We start from the raw sequence: 25,361 nt of genomic DNA on the forward strand, positions 1-25,361 counted from the left end.
GTGAATTTCGATTTAAGACACTGCCTAAATAGAGAAAGCCTCTTGGGGGACTAAATGCAATCATGATAGAAATTTCTGCTCTTAAGTGATAAAAGTTAGGCAAACCAAGCTCACATGTACTATTCTATTTCACATATATACCAGGATCAGAGATTCCCAGTGTTCCATTCTCTTAACACCTATTTATTGAGTGTCCACCGTATGTGCCAAGCATTGTGCTAGTCTCTAGGTATACACTAGTGGACAAGATTTCTGCTCTCAAGGAACTTATGTCCTAGTCACAGTATTATCTTTATTCCAAGCACTTGGCAAAGTGCTGGCACACAGAAGATGCTCAATAAAAGTTGGTTGAGCTGAACTAATTTTTCTAATTTTGTAGTATTACCATAGCAGAAAGCCAGTAAAGCGGTGATTTTTGTGATCAGAGATGCCTACTCAATTCACTGTTTGATTAACAGTGCACTGCTTCTGAAGTTTTGAGGGAAAAGAATCTTTTTAACTAGAGTTCTTCTAGTCATCCATCTATAATATGATACTTGTATTATATAGTGTTAATTTAGTGTTTTCCTACTTAATATATGATTATTACTTCCAATTACTACATTTAACATGGAGGCAGAGAGTTAGTAAAAATGTTTTTCAGGGTGGTATCCTTTATGTCACGTGAAAAAATTAGCAAAAAGAATGTAGGCTGGATATGTCAAATCACTATTGATAGACTGTGGACTTGATGTTGATTTAATCTGCAGTTAAAAGAGAGAGGTAGAGGGGCTGGCCCCGTGGCCGAGTGGTTAAGTTCGCGCGCTCCGCTGCAAGCGGCCCAGTGATTCATTGGTTTGAATCCTGGGCGTGGACATGGCACTGCTCATCAAGCCACGCTGAGGCAGCGTCCCACATGCCACAACTAGAAGGACCCACAACGAAGAATACACAACTATGTACTGGCGGGCTTTGGGGAGAAAAAGGAAAAAATAAAATCTTTAAAAAAAAAAAAAGAGAGAGGTAGAAAATGGAAAGTCCATTCTATTTACATGATAGTCAACTCCTAAGAAGTACAGAGAGTTTATTTTTGAAAGCATAACTTTCTGGAAGCCACTCAAGAGAGCTGGTGTTATGGACTAAAACTTCTGGGAGTTTTTTCTTAATATCTAGGAGCTGACTGATGGGGTCAGGGTGGTTGACATTATCGTTGTTCACCAATATCCCCACTTCTCCTCCCGAGCTCGGTTCAAGGACTCAGTTCAAGGACTTAGTCCCCTTCCAGATGGAAGAGGCTGTGTAACTAGTCTTGGCCAATGAAACGTGATGAGTGATCTGTTTCCTTTCCAATCTAAGACTGTGAAAAATTCATAGTCACCTTCTCCCTCTGCCACAGAGACTCAGTTGCTGTGTTCTAGGCCATACAGTTAGAAGATGGTGGACCCTCTGGCAATCTGGTTCCTGGAACAGAGTAAGTCTGATCCGCACGAAGCATGAAGCATGAGCAAGCAACAAACTTTTGTTGTGTCAAGGCATGGAGATTTTGGAGATGTTTGTTACAATACCATAACATAGGACTGGTGTTATAACATAGTACATAAACTTTCCTGATTAATATAGTCAGGGAAGGCCCATAGTACTCTCCGCGCCAAGTTTCTGAGTAAGAGATAAAATGGATAATATGAGTTCCATTAATTTGTCAGTAATGTCTTTCACATTAAGGATGCTAGCCTGAGGTCTAGCTTTTTAATCACATTTATTCCAGATATCCCATAAGTTTTCCATTTTTCCACTAATTCTCCTGTGAATCTTTTTTAAGTACTATATTTAACTTTCATCCATAAAGTTTCCGTGCTTTCTACAAATGATCACTTTTCTCAAAAGCAACTGAATTTCTTCATCTAATCACACATCATGATTTTCATAAGCATTTTAACTAGAGCAAGAGGTTCTGAATTAATGGAACTACACATGCAGTCATCATGAATAAAGAAGGGAGATGCTTCTGCAAGTGCACTCTCTCTCTAGAAAGTGGATGCTCACAGGAAGAGAGAAGCAGAAGCATTCCTGATTATTTTGATTTTTTTTTCACATTGGAGGAAGAGCTTAAACTTGAAGGACTTATAGAGTCTTGAGAGCTGTCATTTCTTATTTTAAGCTACAGACAGTAGGTGAAATTTTTCAAGTCACTGAAAAAGAATAATGCTTTGTTCTTGTTTAATGGATTGTTAGGTAGGACACATGTGCTGTCTTTAATATTTTAATGCCTGTCCTCCCTCTTTCTACCTATCCAAAGCTATGTGTCAGTCCTATTCAGAGCCTAGCTCCACAGGAAACTGTCCCTGAACATGCCAGCTGGAACTGATCCTTCTCTTTTCCAAAATCCTATGTAAATTCATACCATTTATTTGGCATTGCTTGTAGAGAGTTTTAGAGAGTTCAAAAGCTGGAAAGGACCTAAGAATCATTCAACACAATTCTCTCATTTTGCAAAGGAGGAAAATAAAGTCGAGGAGTTATGTAATTTACTTAGGTCACATAGTTAGAGACACCTTGGAGGCTATAAACCCAGTTTGCTCAGTTCCCAGTGCGGTCCATTCCTTTATGCCACAGGTGCCTTCACATTTACTGTCTGGTGATGGCGCTTAGCTTTTCAAGAGAACATGGCATCTCACCGGTAGCACATTATGAGGTCAGGGAACTCTTTCATCTCTTTGTTACTTCTTCAGTTATAGCTTAATTTATACGCATTGTATATAACTTTTGGAGACTAACTGGTTGTACTGTAGGCAATGATTACACCTGTTTAATCTATTACCTCTTATATTCTCAAGTTCAGTCGATAATACTGGCAGGGGCCAAGGAGGTAGGAATCAAACAGCAGCAAGGTAAATAGTAAGAGCTGATGAGAACGATCAGAATGCTTGCAGTCGTCCAACAATATACTTCTAGAATTGAAGGTCCTTTTCCCTGGCATCATTAGATCTTGTGGGTTCGCTCTGCAGTGATGCAAAGTGGGTGTTTGTTGAACTGGGGTGCCAGGGTGCCAAAGTTCAGGTAAAGTTCTAGATGTGAACGCCTAAGGAGGATTTCTACCGGGCAGGATGGGTGCAAGAACAGGAGGCAATCACGACAGAGCAGAACTCGGAGCCCGAACCCCAGCAGCCGGACAGGGAGGGGTGATGGGGCGCCGAGGCCGGGGCAGAAAGGCTGCAGGAGGCAGACGGCCGAGGAGACGGCGCCGCCCGGGGTCTGCGTGGGCCCGCGGAGGGCGGGGGGCGGGGCCGGGGCGGGGCGGCGGCTCGGGCCTCCCGGCGGCACGCGGCGGCGCCCCCTCCCCTCGCGCCGCGGGCCTCCCCGCGCCTTGCACGTCCCCGGCCCGCCCCTCCGCCCCTCGCTCGCTCGCTCCTTCCCGCCCTCCCCGCAGCGCCGGCCGGGCCGGCTTCCCCTCGGTCTCTCATGAATATTGAGCGACCCCTGTTGTATTTCCCGAGCTCCATTGCGGAAGCCGAGGCTCGCCATATTGTGCGGCGGCGCCGGCGGCCGCGGCGCCTTGTCCCCGAGTCTCGCTCCGCCGCGGCCCGAGGCGCCCCGGGCTGGGGCAGGAGCCGGTGAGAGGGGCTGGCGGGGAGGCGGCGGGCGCGGGCGCGGGCGCGGCGGGCCGGGGCGCGCGGCGGGGAAGCGGCGGGCGGCTGACGGCAGCCCGGGGGCCGGGGAGGGGGGGCGGTGTGTGGCCGCGGGGGTGTGAAGGGAGATGGCGCCGCCGCCCCCGGGCGCGCTCGGGCCGGGGAGGGCGGGGGACGCGGTTGCTCATTGTTCCCGTTTCTCCGGGGGTCTTGGCGGGGGTGGGGAGTCCGGCTTCGTGGAGGACCGAGTGGGCGAAGCTCAGGGATTCCTCCTCGGCTGCGAACCCCGCGCCGCCCGCTCCTGGGCGCCGAGGCCGGGCTGCGCTGCGGCCCCTGGCCTCCTGGGGCTGGGGCGCCCTCCTCAGCGGCCCCCCTCGGAGGCAAACGCTGGGGAATGCGGGGTTTTTTCCTTCGGCTCCCCCCCCCCCCCCCCGGCCCCGTGGGGGGGGGGTGGAGGCGCTTTGTGCAAATAGTCCCCTTGGCCCCCGGGATGCTGGAGTCGGGGTTCGCGGGTGGAGGCGCTGCTCGGCGACAGGGTTCCTCGTAGGCTGCGGGGAGACCCCTCCTGGTTAAAACATTCCTGGAGTGCCGCCTGCCTGCTCGGGAGTATCTGTTGCTGCTTTCTAAAACCGCGAGGTTGCCCCGGAGGAGTCGGAGGGGAGGGGAGGTCTTGCTCTCTTTCTAATGGAAGCTTCGCGTTTTGAACTCGGTCGTTTACGCTGAGATTTTGGGTACCCGACGTCGCCGGGGAGCCCTCGTCCTCGTTGTCAGGATCGTTCCCTTCCTACAGAAGTAGCCTGCCTGCTCCCAGAGATACTGTTAGTAAAAATGTGGTCTCTGAAACTTCGGGGTTCATTCTTGTTATTTGCACGCTTACACCACTTACAGGCTTATCTTGTTGAAGCCTTTTTGGGTGTCTACTGCCTGGCTGTCATAAGTTTTAGAGGATGTGTGCCTTTCCGTGGTAAAATGGTTTGAAAATGTCAACCGTCCTTGAGGTGTGCAAAGGAATTTGTTTGCTGTGAAAAGGATAGGTTTGCATTCAGTATTTTAGTAATATACTTTATTTCCTTTAAAAATTAAAAAAGTGGAGACATGGTTTCAGTGTTTTAAATTGAGAATTATGTTTAAAACTAATGTATAAGTGATTTGTATTAAATCTACTTTCAGTAATTCCAAGACGATCAGCTGCAATACTTAGTGTGATGGGCAGATAATCTACTTTCTCCACTTGCATTAGGGTATGGTTGTTGTATATTTTAATAACCTAGATTGGTGTTAGTTCTTGGTTCCTAAAGTGAATATTTGATGCTTTCATTTAGAAAGAATTTAAATGGCAGCCATATGATTCTTGGTTATTCGTTTTTTGTCGTCATATTTCCCCTGATATTCCTAATCAACAGGTATCTTTTAAAATCTTGATTGTACGCTTAATGTTCTTTATAGTGAAATAATGAGTAGTTATATAAGACTCCATTTTCCAGGGAAAGCACAGCAAATATGGCCCCTCACTTTTTCTAAGGATTTGAGTTATTTCCTTCAGGGACCCTTGTGGAATCCACATTTGAGGTTAATTATAGTAGGTGTGAGAGTGAAATGGAGAATTTATGAAGGAAAACTGCCCGAGTAGGCTAGTCTGTTGAAGCGTTTGAAAAATATGCTGATGGTCCTCAAATGTGCTGCGTAGAAAAATTTCAAATTAGAACCACTAACATAATGTAGACATTGTAGGCATTCAGAATACTGAGAATTTTGAGGTTTTCTGTGCCTGTGTGGAGCACGCAGTCAGCTAGACCCCAGGTTTGTGTGGACAGAAATAGAGAGCAGGTCAGCAAACATCTTTGGAATTTCGTTTGTCTATTGCTAACCTTCAGTGTGTGGTGTCAGGTCTATCTCTTTAGTCTGATTTATTCATGATTTATATTTATATTATGCAGTCTTTGGAGTAAAGGTGATATATGTCTAATGAATAATATATAACCACATGTTTCAGTGACAGTTTCATTTCTGTACATTAGCAAAAAAGCATAATTCCTTCCAGCAAGAAAAGTGAGTTAACATTAAAATGCACTTCATTAAAAGTACGGCAGCATTTCTAGTATGAGTTAAAGCACCTCATAATTTTGTAGCGACTCATTTATTAAATTTGGAGAACCTAAACAATGCATTATAGTTTGCGGTTTTTAAAAAAGGAAAAATACTATGAGATTGTGTACATTCTGCACACATACAGATCTGCACTTGATTTTAATTAGTGTTGTTTTTACATATGTTGTGGAAGACATTGTCATCAGACACGAGTTATTTAATTTCCTGATTTTCTTTTCATTTCTCTGAAATCTTAGTTATCATAGTAACTTATTGAGTGTTTATTTGTATTTAACTGAGTAGCTCCCCGTATAATTTGGGTAAAAAAGGTACAAAAACATTTAGCCTGTCCGTTCCTGCAGGTCCAGATACCTTGTCTGTTCCCCTCGAGCCTGTCACCTTTTCTGCCTAATGTTTCAGATGGGTCCTCTGGTGTCACTTGTTGAGTACCGTTTGGTTGATTTTACATGGATGTACTGACTGTGGTCATGGAACTCTTAGCATTTCAGTGGAAGCTCGTGTTAGTATGTGCATAGGCAAGAGTTCGATGATGAGTCTCTGACTTTAGAAATGCTGGGTGGGTAGGTGGTCCATTATCCAGTTTTATGCTGTGTGGAGGAACTCCAGTGGAATTGGCCATTGACTTTGAAGTTTCAAATTCTTTTCACGTCTCTTTTATCTCAGATGTTAGGCAGCTGAAGTGGACTGGTGTGTCTAGACCTAGTGATAACTCTTGTTGCACGCTCAGCAGCTATATACATTACTAAAAATTCCAAGAAAGATTTCTGTTGCTTGAATTTTCCTTCTCTCGTTTCATTTAGAGTATGGGTTAGCAACGTTTATTGCTTCTATTTATCTGCCATTTTGTCACAATTTTAAAAAGTCAGTTTATTAAGTGCAATAATGAAAAGTTATTTTTGAAATTAACCTCAGATTAAATTGTCTAATGAGGGCACCTTATTAAGTGAAGCAACAGACCATATGAAAAGTATCAAAGCATTGTGGTCATTTGTTTTAAAGAGATGTTTTGATTATGGACACTCCTGCAAGGGGATTTTCTTTTTGTTTCTATGCTATAGAGTGGAGTTGTATTTTCTGAAGAGGTTAGATTCTAAAGTCAGTGTGTAAAATGAAAATTACATGTAATTAAAAAATTATGCTTGAAAATCCCTTAGGAAGGGAGAACAACATACCAGTAAGTTCAGCTCAGCTTTAGTGTTGAAACAGATCTCTGTTTCTTTTGTTGAACACTAGATGAAGTAGTTAACTTGCATTTAGGGACCATGTTGAACAACAGCAAAAAAGGAAAAGTCTTTAAATATAAGAATCACATACAACATGGCATAATGCTCACACTAGCAGAGGCTTGTGGGAACTGAGACCACTGTGGAATATCACATCAGCTCTGCCATCTCAGATATTCTCTATGATATGTGCTGTAGTGAAAGGAGATGGCTGTGTGTGCTTGGATAGCCTGCACTATTTAGATATTTCTTTTTTTTCTTTCCAAGCTGGATAGTTTAAATTACAAAAGTTAAGTGATTTTTATGCTGCAACATAACAGACACAAATTTAAAGGGTTTTGAGTTGTTCTTTATAAAATACATTTTATCAATAGGAATAACCCTTCACTGAAGCAGCAGGTTATCTCAGAGGATAGCAGTTGGAATCACTGTGTTTAACAATGTGTTAGTGTCCAGTAAAGAAAACAGAAACTTCAATAGGGATTTCAACAGAGGAGATTTGATATAGGGAATTGGTTAGATGGGCATAAGAGCAAAAAGAGGACCCTCTGGTATCAACCTAAGAGCTCAGAGAAGAGGTTCTGTTGGCCCAGTTCGGAACCTTTGAGGTTATCAGTGTTGTTCAGCTGCCAATAGGGCTAGTTCTGGGAGTACTGAAAGAAGCCGGAGGCTAACCTGATTGCTGCTGCCAGGAAGTGGAAGAAAGTCCCCTCACCCTTCTTCCTGCTTTCTAGTCTCCATTTACTACCTCCATTGGCAAAGCCTAACAGGAAGCCCGCCGGCAGAAGAGTCAGTGAAATATACTTGTACAGTCTCAGCCACAGCACCATAGAGCAAAGTCTAGAATTGTGGTTTTGGAGTTGAGAGGCACTGAGTAAATGACCTGCACAAGTCGTCTAGGTTAAAATACTATAATTTAAATAAGAAATTCTGTCCTTACCTTGCCTGTTCAAAAAACATTTATTAATTATCTTCTGTGTCCCAGATGCTGTGCTAGAGATTAGGGGTAGAAAAATGAATTGAACAAGGCCTCCATCCTTGAGGAATTTACAGTCTAAGTGGGGATGACAAATAAACTACAGTACAGTTTGTTATATGCAGTCACAGGTGAGTGATGTGCTTTGGGAACCCAAGGGACATAGCAACCTACTTGCCTCTTCTCTGCCTAGCTACACTTAATGACTACTATTTTTATTTTTATCTTGATCAAATCCAGCTTTTTTCTCTCTGATTGCTCTGTTCAGCCCAACTCCTATGAAAGCTCTTCCTTAGATGCTTCAGTTTTGTCATATAATCATAATCATTATTAGTTAAGCATCTCTCTGTGCTTTCTTTATCCAGATTGTAAAGACCATCACTTTGTACTTTTAGCCTGTTTCCTAAAAATAAAAACATGTAGCTTCTTTTTACGTTGTTCTTTTTAACTGTCCACTCTTTGTCCTTTTTTCCTACTCCCTGTGTTGATTACCACTACCTCTATTAACTGTTGTAAAATCTGCAGTACTTCATTTTGAATTCTTTTTAGAAGAATGTTCTACTTGTTTCCCCCTTCATACACACACTATGTTGATTTAACCTAAAACCAGCTGATTCTTCACTTTTAAAAAGATGTATGCCTCCATGCCAGTAATTGCATTAAACCCTTACTATTTACACTATTTACTATATAGAGTCGAAGTCAGTCTGGGACAGCTGTCTTGGAATCAAGCCAAATGTTTTATAGAAGGCTTCTCTGTATTACAGAAGGGGTAGTGTTGTGTATAGTAGAGAAGCTTCAGGAAACTTGGTTTTTAGGTCTGCTTCCAGCACTAGCAAGATTCTTGGCCTTTCTGTCTGTTTTCTTTTCTATTAAAAAAAAAAAAAATACCACCCTGTGCTGACCTTACAGGTTATTGGTAAAGACAGTAATACAGGTAAAAGGAGTATGTGAAGAGAGAGAGACAGAGGTTGATTGACCTATGGCATAGATCCTGGGGATAGTTTTGTGTCTACTTTCAAGTTTTTGAGTTTCCATGTTTCAAAGAAGGTTGTTAGGGTGAAAATGGGGTGTGAGAGGAGTTGTGGATGTCCTGTAACCCTACTATTCCCAAGTCTGGTTGATAGTGTAGTATTACCTCCCCCTTAAATAATTGTCTTTTAAGGTTCATGTGCCTTATTAATTTCTTTTCACCAGGGTTAAAGATCTTGCTTATTTCATGAGCTAATACCGCAGACTTCACTCATACAAGAAGGAAAACGCTACCGCTTTGCACATTGTTTAAATGACAGGGCCCTGAGAGAGTAGGGGAAACAGACGCTATTACTATTTTGGCTGGAAATTACCTTTTGTGGTTTTGTTTTATTTATGTGTTATTTTATAATATCAATTATAGAAAATCTTGGTGCGTTTCAAAATATGCTTAGCAAGATTAGAAATCATATCTGTTGTGTAGTTTTAATAAACTTATCCTCTTATTTTTATTTTTTTTTTTTGAGGAAGATTAGCCCTGAGCTAACTGCTCCCAATCCTCTTCTTTTCACTGAGGAAAACTGGCCCTGAGCTAACATCCATGCCCATCTTCCTCTACTTTATATGTGGGATGCCTAGACAGCATGGTGTGCCAAGCAGTGCCGTGTCCGCACCCAGGATCCAAACTGGTGAACCCTGGGCTGCCGAAGCAGAATGTACGCACCTAACCACTGCGCCACCGGGCCTGGCCCCTATCCTCTTATTCTTGATCTTAAAAGTTTTTTTTTTTTTTAATAAAGATTGGCACCTGAGCTAACATCTGTTGCCAATCTTTTCTTCTTCTCCCCAAAGCCCCCCAGTACATAGTTGTATATTCTAGTTGTGGGTCCTTTTGGTTGTGGCATATGGGACACCACACCAGCATGGCCTGATGAGTGGTGCCATGTCTGTGCCCAGGATCCGAACCAGCGAAACCCTGGGCTGCCACACCTGAGAACACAAACTTAACCACTCAGCCACGGGGCCAGCCCCCTAATCTTAAAAGTTTTAATTGGCATATTTGTGAAGAAAACATACTTCATTGAATTAGTAAAGTAATAGAAATGTGTTGTTAAAGGTTCTCAAATACTGATAGTTGAGTGTTGTCTAAAATATTAAGATTAAATTTCTCTATTCTTACAGTCAATTGTGTTTGTATTCAAAAGTAGATCTCATTTACCAGTTTGAGTTAGTCCGTGATAACTTACCAGTTTAGTCTCCTGAAATATTTTTCTCCCGAGAAATCTCCATAACTTTTGAAAAACTAACTTTACAGTTATGTATAATGTAGATAACATGATTATTAATGCCAATTTAATTCATTCTGAAACCTTTTGTTAATCTGTTGGAATAGCTGATTTATGAGAATTAAAATGATATTAATGTGCCAGTGAGAATAAAAAGTTTCACAGGAAAATAAGCTATCATTCATTTCTTAAATGGATAGTTTTTAGTCTCTATGTTCAATATGTTGCTTAGTGCTTTCAAAAGTAGCTTAAGAGCTAAGAATGGGCAAAAAATCCGTAAATTATTAAATTGTCTTTTTATCAAATATTGTAATACTCATTTGTCACTTTATTAATGTTTTAAAATTTATATTTTATTTTTGGAAAATTTAAGAAGTAGAAAGAAGAAATCATCCATGCTTTCAATACTCAATTTTAATTGCTCTTAAATTTTGATGTGTTTCCTTCTGGAAATAGGTTTTAGCTTTTGGTTTTTGTTCTGTTTAAAATATAGTTTTAACTGTATGTTATATGTAGACCTAAATTTATGTGTATTTTTTTTTTAAAGATTGGCAGCTGAGCTAACAACCGTTGCCAGTCTTTTTTTTTTCTCCTTTTTCTCCCCGAAACTCCCCAGTACATGGTTGTATATTTTAATTGTGGGTCCTTCTAGTTGTGGCATGTGGGACTCCACCTCAGCATGGCTTGATGAGCAGTGTCATGTCTGCGCCCGGGATCTGAACCAGCAAAACCCTGGGCTGCCAAAGCAGAGTGTGCAAACTTAACCACTCGGCCACAGGGCTGGCCCCATATGTGTATTTTTAAATCTAACTTTAGTTATCATAAATATTTTCTATGCCATAATCAATTTGGTAAAATTTTTGATGACTGCATGATGTTTCAAGTGGATGTACCATAGTGTAGTTAACCATTTCCTTGTAGTTGGATCCCAAGGTTCTCCTTTTAGCTTTGTATTTATGTGGATGATAGGGAGGTTCAGCATTCATTGTGGCAGCCAGACAGAAGTAATGAACAGTACCTATTCTTTATAAGTTTACCTTTCCTAGAATGAATCTGTAATTGTCTTTGATGGCAGTAGCTTGTTGTGCAGGACAGCTGGAGAAAACTGACAAGGAATTAGAAGATAGCCTGTATTTTCCTGTTAGCATTTGGGATTCTTTTTTAGACAGTGTGGAACAAGTTTTCTTGGCCTTCAGTCTAGGGATCTTCTAAGGTCCATGAATACTCGGAGATTTTGGTGTGCGTTCTTTTGTATGATATTCCCCCCACCGTGAGAGTTTCTGACGTACGGATCAGATTTTCAAGGAGGGTGTGGACTCAGAAAAATTAAGAACAGTAGACTTCTGGGTTTTGTTAAAAAGCAGAGTTTGAGGGAAAACGGTATAAAAATGCCCGAAAACAGTATTTGTTGTGTTGATTTAATGTCAATTTTCCTTTCTATTTATTGTTTAATAAATAGACTTAGGTCAGATTTTCAAGGAGGGTGTGGACTCAGAAAAATTAAGAACAATAGACTTCTGGGTTTTGTTAAAAAGCGGAGTTTGAGGGAAAGCTGTATAAAAAGTGCCCAAAAACAGTATTTGTTGTGTTGATTTAATGTCAATTTTCCTTTCTCTTTATTGTTTAATAAATAAAATCGGGCTGGCCCCGTGGCCGAGTGGTTAAGTTCGTGCACTCCGCTGCAGGCGGCCCAGTGTTTCGTTGGTTTGAATCCTGGGCGCGGACATGGCACTGCTCATCAAACCACGCTGAGGCAGCGTCTCACATACCATAGCTAGAAGGACCCACAACGAAGACCATACAACTATGTATCGGGGGGCTTTGGGGAGAAAAAGGAAAAAGAAAAATAAAATCTTTAAAAATAAATAAATAAATAGAATCAGTTTTAGGAGAGAATGGGTTTTGCTACTTTAGCTACTTAAGTTTTTGTTTATGGCTTTCTCTTTTTGAAATTGAGTATATGAAGAACTCATATTAAGATTATCAAAGTCTGCTAATAAGTAGCTTTGCCCTAATAGACATTAAAGTATATATATTTAAATATGTATTGTTGACCTTAAGCAAATAGACAACGAGTTACTTCTCCAGCAAAAATGGGTTAATTCGGGATCAACAAAAAATTGCAATTCAGGATCTGCAATCCTGGAGAGCCAAGTGCAAGTTCCAAGCAACAAGGGGAGGAGAAACTTTATGAAGAGGAGATTGGGAGGGCTGTCGTACACAGAGTCCACTGGAGGAATGAGAGTTCTAGGTACAGTGGCTCTTCGTTGGCTGAGTTGTGACAGTCTCATTGGCTGAGCTCTCGCAGGGCAAGAAGTGGTCTTCCTCTTGGGCTCTGCCACTGTGGGAGGGTGTGAGAGCTCTGCCTTCTAGTCTCCTGACTCCACTTTAAATGGGGTTTCTGTGTATTAATTTTCACAGTATGTATAAATGTGTATGTACATTTTAATTGCTAAAAGGAACTCTGCCCAAATGGACACTAAAAAAAATATATCACCTGAAACATGCGCATTTCATAGATAAAGAGGTTTAGATCTATATATTGACTCTGTCAAAGTGATGTAGATTTCCAGTATATATGAGCTTTGCCAAATTTTTGCTGCTTTCCTGAACCTAAAGATTATGCTATTCTTTAGTTTTTTCAGAGCTATAAGACTTCTTCCTATTCTCTAAGTTTCTGGGTTCTTTTTCACATTTCTTCTCCTAGGATCCTGGCCTTTGAAACCTCAGGAGCTACTTTTCCCAGTTTTAAACTTTTTTGATGCAAGTTGCAGAAAGCAGTAGACAGGGAAGGCCAGAAGAGGAGAAAGGTTAATTCATTTTACCATTCAGAATTGCTTCAAGAACTCAGAATGAGAATTGAGGTCTCAGATCTTAGTCTGGCTGCTCCTATTCCCTGTGATACTTGTTTTTCTTTTTCTGCAGGAGAAAATGTACCTATCCCGTGTGATAAAGGGACACCAGAGATAGGTTTTTTGCTCCTCTATTTTACCTACTGTTGTCTTAAAACTGTTTGTTAAAAATCGTGCTTATTGTAATACGGTAATAATAATATTGGGAGTTGGAAAATGGAGGGAAACCCCCTCCACAAACTCCCAGCAACTCCACGTTACCTCCCAGAACGTTAACTTTTGTATAGCTGTCATCGTAGCGCAGATGCAAATTAGTGGCCTCTCATCACTTTAGCTTACAATACCATTGCATATGGTGTTAATGATTATTTTTAATGACTGAATAAATTTCCTGATGTTGATGTTGCAGAATGTCTTCTTGCTGATGGCATTACTGTAGTAATAAAAGTAATAATAGTATGTTTGGTGTGGTCATTAAGGGCATGTCCACCTTAGTCAGACAGACCTAGGTTTGATTTTTGCCTCTGATGCTAACTGTGAGACCACTAAGCAAGTTGCTTGCTTGTTTGTTTATTTATATTTTGGCTCGATTTCCTTATTTATTAAATGAAGGCAGTACTAGTACATACTTCATAGCTGTTGTTAGGATTATGCAAGATTTCATATAAAGTGGTAAACACTCTGTAAATATTACCTATTATTATTGATAGCATTATTTCCTAGGACTGGGATCATTGGGTGAAAGAATATGAATGTTTCTGTGTATCTCTGGAAATGAATTGCCTAGCTGTTTTCTGAAAAGGTTATTCCAGTTGCCATTAGGAGAATGTGGCATTGGCCTTCAGCTTTCTCTTATTTTTCTTAATCTAGTTATTTTCTTTTCTGTGTCACTATCTCACCACAAATTTAATTTTTCAACAGATTATGCCCTTGCCAGAATTGTAGACCCTGTTAGTATATTTTTAGTGACACAAGGGAATGTTGATGTGCCTCCTACACTGTTAATTGCTGAGGCTAATGTGTGTTCATCAGCATGTCTGCTGATTCTGGCAGAAATCTGCACTTGATGGGTATTTCTCTTCCCAGAAAAGTCTAACAACCTTGGTATACCACTTTTCACAAGATCTTAACTTCTATTCTGGCATATGGGGCTTTGTACTAAAAGTCAATAGTTACTAGACTTTTTTTAGCCTTATCATTAATGATAAGCTTATGTAAATCTTTAAGCTTTGCTTTATGCCTCAGTTGTGTTTCATACCTCCGTCTCAAAGTTAGAGATACTGATGTCTGTGCCATTAAATCGACAGATGTTTATTGGTGGCCAACCATGTGTGCTGATGGCATAGAGCAACAGTCCACAGCCAGATAGTAAGCTGGTTACTGCTACCACATCAGTATTTTCCCTGGTTTACAGTTTCCTGTATTCTAGGTAGAGTCATGAAATGAAGTTGGGAGCCTCCTTTGCTCTACTTAGGAACTCAGAATTTTTCTGCTCTGCTCAGTAAATTATCAGTGCCTTTGTGTCTCCTGGTCTTGGGGCACTGGGAGAATTAAAAGTAGTCCCTCTCTAAGAATGTGGTTAGTTTATGGTATAGAGTTGGTGTATGCTCAGCGCTGAGAGCTGAGATTATGCCAGCGTTGGAGGTCTAAAGTGCTAGTGAGTCAGTAGTTTGGCAGCAGGTCACTAGATTCAAATAATTGGGGGAGGCAGTAGACTGGGAAACCCCTTAGGCAAGCAGAGGTTGAGATATTCTTAGAAGAGTTAAAAAATTTAGACTGGCAGATGAGAACCAGGAGATAAAGTACCATTGTAAGGAATGTCTTGTCAGAGGGACAACGATTCACGAAATAACAAAAATGGAAGGTTCTGACCAAATGTGGCATAAAATAAAAAATGAGAAAAAAACAAGCCACCCCTCCGCCAAGTGTACAACCTCTAGCACCAAGGATACTAGTTCAGAGGGAAATCTGTAGCCAGTTCATTTTTTAAAATACATATGCAACAAGCCAAATGGACGCGAAAAAGTATGGTATCAGCTGTTTTCTTTAAGGCAAGGAAAAAAATGCAGAAAGCCTTGGCTGTGATTTGGAAATGCCAGATTTGTGAACTTTAATACACAATATGCCTCTTTTTAACCTGCTTTGAAAAGAAGAGATTGGAGGAACTGACTGGTTGTGGTTGGTTGAAGTATTCCAGTTGAAAGAAGTTGCTAAAGGTAGAATAGCTTCTCAGCTCAAGAGGATAGGACTGTTTTGGGGCACTGTACTGTTAAGGACATGTAAGCAAGCCTTTTGATCCAGAAGATATTAGAGCTAAGAGGGCTCTTGAGACTACTTGATGTAAATTTTTAAGTTTACATATAGTGAACTTGGATCATCAGCTAAAGTGACGAGCCCTACTTCTCCCAAGAATTTACAAGCGGAGTTTCTTTGCCGTTAGAGTATATTTGTAGAAAATTTGTGGCTACTGCTATTTCAGTAAGCAGTAGTATTCCTACTATTAAATTGTCTCCACCTAGTGGCAACAAATATTTTGCAAGGCTGAGTACAAACATGGGAGAACACTGCTAAGGGGAACTTGGTGCATCACTGCTTTTGAGGAAGAGTCAGCCGGGTGACAGTTGTGTTAACTTTTGCGAAGAGAAGGGAGGAGACAGTGTGCCTGATGCTTACTTTTTTACTTCATAACCTTATTAAGGAATTTGTAAACTCTATACCTGAGTTAGGCAGCGTGTTTTATTGTTGACTAAGAAGTTAGTATGGTTTTATATTTTAGAGTTTTCATATACACAGACACATTATATAAGCATATAATGTATGTATATATTCACATGTGTAATTGTTTTTCTTTTCGCATTTTTGTTAGGAGTTAAAAGATAGCATGGTAACTTCATCAGTGGGGAAGAGATGAACGAAACAATAAATGATGTTGGGACAAATTGCCAGTTACGTGGGCAGAAGGGGGACTGGGAGCCAGATCCCAACCTGATAAATGTAAAAAATGAAACTCTGAAAGTATTACAAGAGCGTATGGGTGGATGATGGATGTTTTAATAATTTTAGAGTGTGGGTAATCTTTCCAAAGAACCCATAGAGGAAAAGATAAATACATTAAATATATATAAAAAATAGAATTTATGGCCTAAATAAGTCAAAGACAAAAGAACAAACTGGGGAAAAATATTTAACACTCATGACAGGCAAAAGGTCAGTTTCCTTAACAAAAAAAGTTCTTACAGATTAGCTTTTTAAAAAAACTAGTAGAAATGGATTTGAATAGGTAATTGACACACCAAAAAATGGCCAATAAAGCTGTGAAAAGATACTCAGCTTCACTCATGATTACAGCCTTGCAAATTAAAACAATGAAATATCATTTCCCATGTATCAGATTGGGCAGGCCTTTAAAAAAAATGTTGCTAATCCTTAATTGATTGAAGGTTAAATTGGGATAGCAATTTAGTAGTATTTGTCAGATTAAAAAACATTTGCCTGCCTTTTGATCTGTTAATTTTGCTTCCAGGAATTTGTCTAGGCAACTTCTTACCTAAGGTAACTTACTGTCAGCAAACATACACTAAACCATGAATGAGTGAATGGTGAACCACATCTTTATTGGGGGATAATTTTCAGGAACTTCTAGTAACATTTGGAAATGCCAGGAGTTCCCTTAGGTCACTAAGACGCTAATCTTTAGCTGGAAGAGTGGGTTCTCAATCCTCGCTGCGCGTAAAAACCGGCTGGATGACTTTCCAACTATACCAGGAGCCCCGGAGATAATGATTCAGTTGGTTTGAAATGAGACCTCGTTATCAGAATTATTTAAAAGCTCTCCAGGTGATTCCTGTATGCAGCCACATTTAAGAACTGCTTCTCTACAAGATGACTAATTTTCCTGTGGGTGCATTTAGTTTTATTTTGGCAGAAGAAATTTCCCTTGGGCAAGTAAACTGCAGATCATTTTTGTTTTCACCTTCTCCTACTCTGCCATTTGCTTTCTTTTGATAATTTGGGTTCTGCTGGTGTATTAGTGTCCTATTGCTGCTGTAACAAATTACCACAATATAGTGGCTTAAAAACAACACAAGTTTATTATCTGACAGTTCTGACAAGTCCAAAATGGATCTTAAGGGGTTAAAATCAAGGTGTTGGCAGGCTTGTGTTCCGTCTGGAGGCTCTAGGGGAGAATTCTTGTCCTTTCCTTTTCTAGCTTCGTTAGGCCTGCTGGCATCTTCTTGGCTTGTGAATCCTTCCTCCATCTTCAAGGCAGTGTAGCATCTTCAGATTTCTCTCTTTGACTACTCCCCCTGCCCCTTTCATCATATTGCCTTCTCTCTTTTAAGGACCCTTGTGATCACATTGGGCCAAACCCAGAAAATATAGGATAATCTCCCTATCTCAAGATTCTTAATTTAATCATGTTGGCACAGTCCTTTTTGCCACATAAAGTAACATATTCATGAATTCTGGGCATTAGGATGTGGATACCTTTGGGGAGTCCATTATTCAAGCTACCACAGTTGGAGGCTTAATTCAGAAGGCCACTAAAAACTTACAAGTAGGTTATTTTAGTGTTTCTTAAATTGATATTAGCTCAAAGTAAATTAGCCTCTACATAGTAAGCTATGATTAATGTTTATTATGTCTCAGGAACAATCTGCAATTTTTCCTTTATTGCTAGAAATGTAGATTGGATAGAATAGGCTGACGTCTCGTTTTTGTGACAAGAATAATAGCTATCGTTTATTCTTCACAGAATCCTATGAAACAGGTACTTTATTTCAACCCTGGCAGGATTTCATACTTAGATTTTTGTAGTGTCTCTGAAGAGTAGTTTATGTAGCAGGGTTGAGGTTCACTAGTAGGTTTCTTCCTGTCCAGTAGTAATGCTGATGAGTTGTTTTTGAACCAGATGCAGATAATCCATAACACTGATATATGATGGGATAATTTTGAACAGTACTCATCCTACATCTGTGAGTTCAGTTAACAAGCCCAGAGTTTCCTTTGACCCTTGTTCCATTTTTTTCACATTGCATGTTCATTTCTCTTACAGTTTTGACTGCTATAATCTGAAATTTCCCACCAGAGCCTTTCATGCTTCAGATGTGTTTATTCTCCTGGATGATCTGCATGTATGTACTTTATGTGCAACAAGTCCAGAACTGAATTCAGCTTCTTATCCCTTCCTACAATTGCATACCATTTCCTGTTTAGAAACATTAAAAATTAACTTTTTTATTGTGGCAAAATATATATAACATTAAATTTATGTTTTATGTTTTTAACCATTTTTAAGTATACAATTCAGTGACATTAAGTACATTCACATTGTTGTGTAACCATCACCACTGTCTTCATAACTTTTTCATTATCCCAAACTGAAACTGTATACTCGATAACAGTAATTCCTTATCACCTCCTCTCCCCCAGCCCTGGTAACCATTATTCTACTTTCTGTGAATTTGACTATTTTAGGTACTTCACGTAAGTGGATCAGTACTGTCTTTGTCCTTTTGTGTTTGGCTTATTTTGTTTAGTATAATTTTTTAAAGATTCATCCATGTGTAGCATGTATCAGAATTTCATTCTCTTTTAAGGCAGAATAATATTTTGTTGTATGTATATTTTTTGTTTATCCATGTGTTGATGGACATTTGGGTTGTTTACAGCTTTTGGCTATTGTGAATAATGTTATGAACATGGGTATACAAATATCTGTTTGAGTCTCTGCTTTCACTTCCTTTGGGTATATACCCAGAATTGGAATTGCTGGATCATATGATAATTCTGTGTCTGATTTTTTGAGGGATATGCAAAATTTATTCAAAACAGCTGTATTATTTTACATTCCCACCAACAATGTGCAGGGGTTCCAGTTTCACCACATCCTCACCAACACTTGTTATTTTCTGTTTTTTGATAGTAGCCATGTAGCCATTCTAGTGGGTATGAAGTAGTATCTCGTGGTTTTGATTGACGTTTTTCTAGTGATTAGTGATGTTGAGCATTTTTTCATATGCTTATTGGCAATCTGTATTTTCTCTGGAGAAATGTCTATTTAAGTCCTTTGCCCATTTTTAAATTGAGTTTTTTGTTATTGTTTTAGTAGTTTTTTATCTATTCTGGATATTAATTCCTTATTAGATATATGATTTGCAAATATTTTCTCCCATCATTTGGTTGCCTTTTCACTCTCTTGATAGTGCCATTTGATGTACAAGAGTTTTTAATTTTAATAAAGTCTAATTTATCAGTTTTTTCTTTAGTTGCCAATGCTCTTGGTGTCATGTCCAAAAAAATCATTGCCAAATCAAATGTCACAAAGAATTTTGCCTATGTTTCCTTCTAAGAGATTTATAGTTTTAGCTCTTACGTTTAGATTTTTGATCCTTTTTTTTTTGAGGAAGATTAGCCTTGAGATAACATCTGCCACCAATCCTCCTCTTTTTGCTGAGGAAGACTGGCCCTGAGCTAATATCCATGCCCATCCTCCTCTACTTTATATGTGGGATGCCTGCCACAGCATGGCTTGACAAGCAGTACGTAGGTCTGCACCCGGGATCCAAACAAGCAAACCCCGGGCTGCCAGAGCAGAACGTGCAAACTTAACCGCTGTGCCACCTGGCTGGCCCCAGATTTTTGATCCATTTTGAGTTGATTTTTGTATATAGTAAAAGGTCAGGGTCTAACTTCATTCTTTTCCATGTGGATATCCATTTTGTCCAGCACTTTTTGTTGAAAAGACTGACCTCTGTAGAATGGTCTTGGCACCCTTGTTGAAATAATTGATCATATAAGTGAGGATTTATTTCTGGGCTTTCTGTTCTGTTCCATTGGTTGATCTAAATGTCTGTCTATTACCAGTACCAAATTATTTTGATTACTGTAGCTTTGTAGTAAATCTTGAAATCGAGAAGTATGAATCCTCCAACTTGTTCTTTTGCACGATTGTTTTGGCTATTTGGGGTACCTTGAGATTGTGTTTGAATTTTAGAGTGGGTTTTTTGATTTCTGTGAAAAACATCATTGGGAACTTGATAGGGATGGCAACGAATCTGTAGCTTGCTTTGAGTAGTATTGTCATCTTAACAATATTAAGTCTTAGGATCCATTAACTTGGGATGGGCTATTTTTCCATTTATTTATGTCTTTAATTTCTTTTGCAGTGTTTTGTAATTTTCAGTGTACAGACAAGTCTTGCCTCCTCGGTTAAATTTCTTCCTAAGTTTTTGATGCCTTTGTAAATGGGTTTGTTTTGTTGATTTTCTTTTTTTCTTTTTTTCTTCTTCTCCCCAAAGCCCCTTAGTACATAGTTCTGTATTCTAGTTGTGAGTGCCTCTGGTTGTGCTATGTGGAACTCCGCCTCAGTGTGGCCCGACGAGCAGTGCCGTGTCCACGCCCAGGATCCGAACCAGCCAAACCCCGGGCCGTCAAAGCGGAGCCTCGAACTCAACCACTTGGCCACGGGGCCAGCCCCTGTTTTTTCTTGATTTTCTTTTCAGGCTGTTCATTGTTAGTATATGGAAATGCATCTGACTTTTGTGTGTTGATTTTTTTTTCCCCGCTGCAACTTTGCTAAATTCAATTAACAGTTCAGTTTTTAACAGTTTTTTTGTGGAATCTTTAGGGTTTTCTACATGTAACATCATGTCATCTATAAACAGATACTTTTACTTCCTTTGCAGTTTGGATGCCTTTTATTTTTTTCTTGCCTAACTGATCTGGCTAGTACTTCCAATGATATGTTGAATAGATGTGGTGAAAATACCATTTCCTGTTTTGCTGTCTCAGTGTTTAGCATCAATATCCAAAGCTCCTAAGCTTGTGGCTTTTCTCTTCTTTCTTTCTCATTTTCTATATCCCATGTCTTTTGCCTAAGTATTTTTCAGCTCTGCCCCTCCTAATTCATCCTTATTATTAACAGCCCCATTGTAAACATTGCTTATTTGGATTATTGCACAAGCTCTTTAATTAGTATTCTTGCCTCCTTCAAGTCCATCCTCCACTGTTAGCAGAGTTGACCTGTGTCTCAAACACAAATCTGCCCTCGTCATTCCACTGTGGGTCTTTCCTGACACCTTTGCATGGCATATTAGGCCTCCCTGATCTGGTCCACAGTTTAATTCTTCAGCCTCACTCTGTGCTGCTCCCTACCTACTCTTCTCACTCGTTTAATGTGAACTACTTCGAGTTTCCCTTACACACCATGCTGAGTTGTGCCTTTGCTCATTATGTTGATCCTTCTGGATTGCTCTCCTTTCCTCAGTTGGTTAACTTCTACTTAACCTTAAACTCTTCTCCTCCAAGGAGGAGTCTCTCTAGGAAGCCTTTTCTGATTTCTGCCTCTCTATTTGCTTCTTTGTGCTCTTGCAGCATTTACCAAATTGTATTGAAAACATGTTCAGGGCTCACTAGCCAAGAAACTCTTTGCAGGGTCTCGTGTCCTATCACATGGTAGCTACCAATGAATGTTTCCTAAACTATTGAACTGAACTGTTTTTTATTATGGGTCTCTTAGCTTCTAATACGGATAGGCAAAGGGACAGAAGGAAAACAAGGCTGCTGCTGATGTAACTGGTATTGACTAATATTAGACCTTGATAGATGCATCCTGAAGCCTTGGGGAAAGACTGAATTGGGCCATTAAAGAAGTCTGTGTGTTGGGGGGCATTGGAGAGGGGTGAAGGAGTCGTGTTAGAGGAGATGAGTGTGTGATGAGAAATATGGTAGGAGGACACAGATCACACTAAATTATCTAGATCTCCATTTTATGTGGTGCTTTAAAAAAATCTTAGAAACATTTATTTTCCCTGTTACAATAGCTTAATTATTAGAGACTAGAAAAATTTAAGTCTGTTATGAGTACTCAAAAACTTAATTAAGACTGGATAGTGAAGATTGGCACAACACCTTTGAAAGATTCCTGCTCTTTGTTCCACAGTGTGGATGAGAGAGAATGCAATTAGGAATTGATTAGATTACCTTTTAAAATAAACTATGAGGTTACCAAAAGTAATTTAGATGAGTATTCCAGATGTTTAGTCAAATGACAACTTTTTCAATAAAGGACACTTTCTTTGTATCCATAGCAGCTTATAGAAATTAATGTCTGTCTTACAGCTATAGTTTTAGATTAAATTGTTGCAAGTGGTTTTTATGAGGTGGCGCTTACTGCCAGCAGTGTTAGGATGGCAGTTGGATTGCTTACTCAGAATTTATTATTTCTCCCCAGTTTGCCTTGACTTGAGTAAATTTCTAAAATCAAACACCTGGATCCTGTAAGCAGGGGGTGTTTTTAAGGAACAAATGGTTTGCTTATTCATGTGTCATAAAATATAACACATGACGAAAAGAAAAGTACTGAAGATTGGGAGAGTTAATTTGATGTAACTTTTATTTACTCTCTGTTCAGAGGGGACAATATCCATGGAAGAAAAGATAAATTTCTTACTACAAAAAAGAAGAAAAGAGAGAGTTTCTTAGTTTTGTTTCTTAGTTGGTTAGTGCTTAGGGAAGCAAATCTCAAACACAAAAGAAGAAAAACGCTTTATAGGAGAATGGGATAATGAGTAATTTAAAAGTGATTGTATTTTGTGATATTTATTTCACTGTTTAAAAGACAAGTTAAGGAAACAAATCATATACAGGATAAGACATAAGTGTTGGCTGTGAGGAGATGGTTATATAGTTACCCTTAGCTTTGGCAAGTGTGGTAGGCTGAAAAATGGGGCTCAAAGATATCTATGTTCTAATCCCTGGGTTATGTAATGTTAGTTTATTTGAGAGGGAGGTCTTTGCAGATGTCATTATCTTAAATATCTTGATAGGAGATTATCCTGGATTATCTGGATGGGCTGTAAGTGTCGTCACCTGTGTCTTGTAAGAGAGAGGCAGAGGGAGGTGACATGCACAGAAAAGGAGGCGGCACTGTGACCACAGAGACAAAGATTCTGGTTATGTGGCCACAAGTCAAGGAACGCCAGCAGTTACCCCAAGCCGGAAGAGGCGAGGAGCAGAGTGTCCCATCAGACCTCCAGAGGGAGTGCCGCCCTGCCAATACCTCGGCTTTGACCCAGAGGTCCTGATTTAGGACTTCTGGCCTCCAGAACTGTGAGAGGGAAACTTCTCTTGTTGTAAACCACCAAGCGTGTGGTAATTTGTTGCAGCACTTATAGGAAACTAATACAGCAATCATTCTTCAAAGTGTAAATGTTCATTTCAAAATAACCACATTTACCTAAAAACCCTTTCTTCTTTTAGGGAAGTATAATTTATAGCTCACTCATATTACATTGTAGTTCTGTTTCAATACTCTGAATAGACCAGGCAATTTTTATGATTAAAGCAACTGGCAAACATTTTTAGGCACAGAACTCTGAGGTTTTAGCTCAAAATAAGTTATATTTAAAGCTCCTTTTTTTGGGAAAAATGTTTCCTCCAGTCTGGAAGGACCCTCATGGCTGCTTTCTTATAGCTACACTCTGGTAAGAGTACAATTTAGACTCCTAAAATTTTACAACCCAATGTCAGCCCTTTTGCCTGCACATCTGCTGTTTAATAGGAATTTTTCTTTCACCCATACTATAGAAAGCATACACTTGAGGTTCTTATTGAGAATTAAGTTATAAATTGACTGTGACTCAGCATGTGCCAGGATCTCACTTGAGATAACTGAACATTCTTATGTTCCTTTCTAAAATAATTATTTTTTGAAAGGGGATTAATGTAGTTAGCAAGTAGCTAAGTAATTTTTTTTCCCTAGGCTTTTACATATTGGGGGCGGGGGTCCTAAGAAATAAGAATGCTCATTTATTGAAATAAATAAAGGCAATTATATCCTCTCAGCTTTATGGCTGTCGTTTATGGAATGTGCCAGGCACTTTAAATGAACATCTCATTCAACTTTGCCAATGACCCTGAAGAGTTTGGTCACTGTGGATTAAAAACCACAAAAAAACCTTGAGAGATTAAGAAATTTACCTGTGGGTCCATAGCCAGTAACTGCCAGTGCTAGGATGCAAACTCAAGCTGATCCAGTTCCAAAAATGACTTACTGTGCTTTCTAGTTGACTCATTTGTTGTATCATAACATAAGGACATTCCTAAAATATGAAGTTCCCTGCCCTTATTCTTGAGAAATTTATGGTTTAGTGCATCTATTTTTCCTTCCAAGGAGCTAGATAATGGTCGTGGGGGCAATGTATGGCCCAGTCATGGGATTTGAGGGTCTTTGGGGGTCCCAGAGAGTTGAGTGGGAATCTGGAAAGCTGTTCTTGGCCACAGCTCACCTGAGTAGACTCAACCACAGTTTTTTTATACTCCCCTCAAGCAGTTTAAGGATTGTAGGTTAGGTGTGGGATGAAAATGGCACTTTTAGGGAGCCTCTACATTACTTTCTTTGCCAGGTACTATTAAATAAATCTTTATGCAGAAACAGTGTTATGGTTAGTTGTTAGGTCCCTAGACTAGTCTTCAAAAGACTAGTCTGTAATGTAATTGAACTGGTATACAAATACAAATTTTCTAATAGTTCAGGCACATTACTTAGGTATAATATATTTTTAATGGAAAAACTTAGAATGAAAATTTTAATTTCAAAGTTTGGGACTTAATGTACTTTTGTCCTGAAAAAATAATTTTTATATTCATTTTCAAAAATATATTAATACAAAGGCTGAATTACAGGATTAGTTCTAGGAACCAAATTCTATATGTTAGGATGATTAATTTATTTGTTTGTTTGTTAAGAGCTCACATTGTCTTCTCATTTCTGAGGATCAGTCTTTAGCTCCCACTAGATTTTTTTTTTTTTTGAGGAAGATTAGCCCTGAGCTAACTGCTGCCAATCCTCCTCTTTTTGCTGAGGAAGACTGGCCCTGAGCTAGCATCCATGCCTATCTTCCTCTACTTTATATATGGGACGCCTGCCACAGAATGGCTTGCCAAGCGGTGCCATGTCCGTACCTGGGATCCCAACCAGCGAACCCCGGGCTGCCAAAGTGGAATGTGCACACTTAACCACTGTGCCACCAGGCTGGCCCCTAGAATGATTAATTTTTAATAGCTGTATTTATTTATGTTATCGTGAAAGTAGACACGAAATTTCTGGGCCAGGGATAGATTAATTATTACAGCAGTAGCCGCATCAATTCCTCTCTGCCCCATTTCTTCCCCCCAGAGCGATGCACTGAGCAGAATATTCATTTGGTAGGAGAGGAATCCTAAGAATAGGCATCCAGGAGCTTGTATACATGTTGCCCACCTCTCCTCCTGAGGTAGGGAAGAGAGACGTTTGTTCCCTAAAATAAACAAATTCTTCTTGGTTGCAGAAGGGA

At 39.7% G+C, this 25,361-nt stretch overlaps 1 protein-coding gene across 1 annotated transcript in view; it reads left to right on the forward strand.

The window, feature by feature from the left end:
• The first annotated feature begins 3,357 nt into the window (after positions 1-3,357).
• The window catches only part of RNF2 (ring finger protein 2), a 45,410-nt gene continuing 23,406 nt past the window's right edge, over positions 3,358-25,361 (forward strand). Inside the window, exon 1 of the mRNA XM_046684159.1 lies at positions 3,358-3,590. The gene's annotated coding sequence lies outside the window, so the exon portion shown is untranslated. The remainder of the gene's footprint in view (positions 3,591-25,361) is intronic.

This window comes from Equus quagga, chromosome 13, assembly GCF_021613505.1.
Source record: "Equus quagga isolate Etosha38 chromosome 13, UCLA_HA_Equagga_1.0, whole genome shotgun sequence".
Taxonomy (NCBI): domain Eukaryota; kingdom Metazoa; phylum Chordata; class Mammalia; order Perissodactyla; family Equidae; genus Equus; species Equus quagga.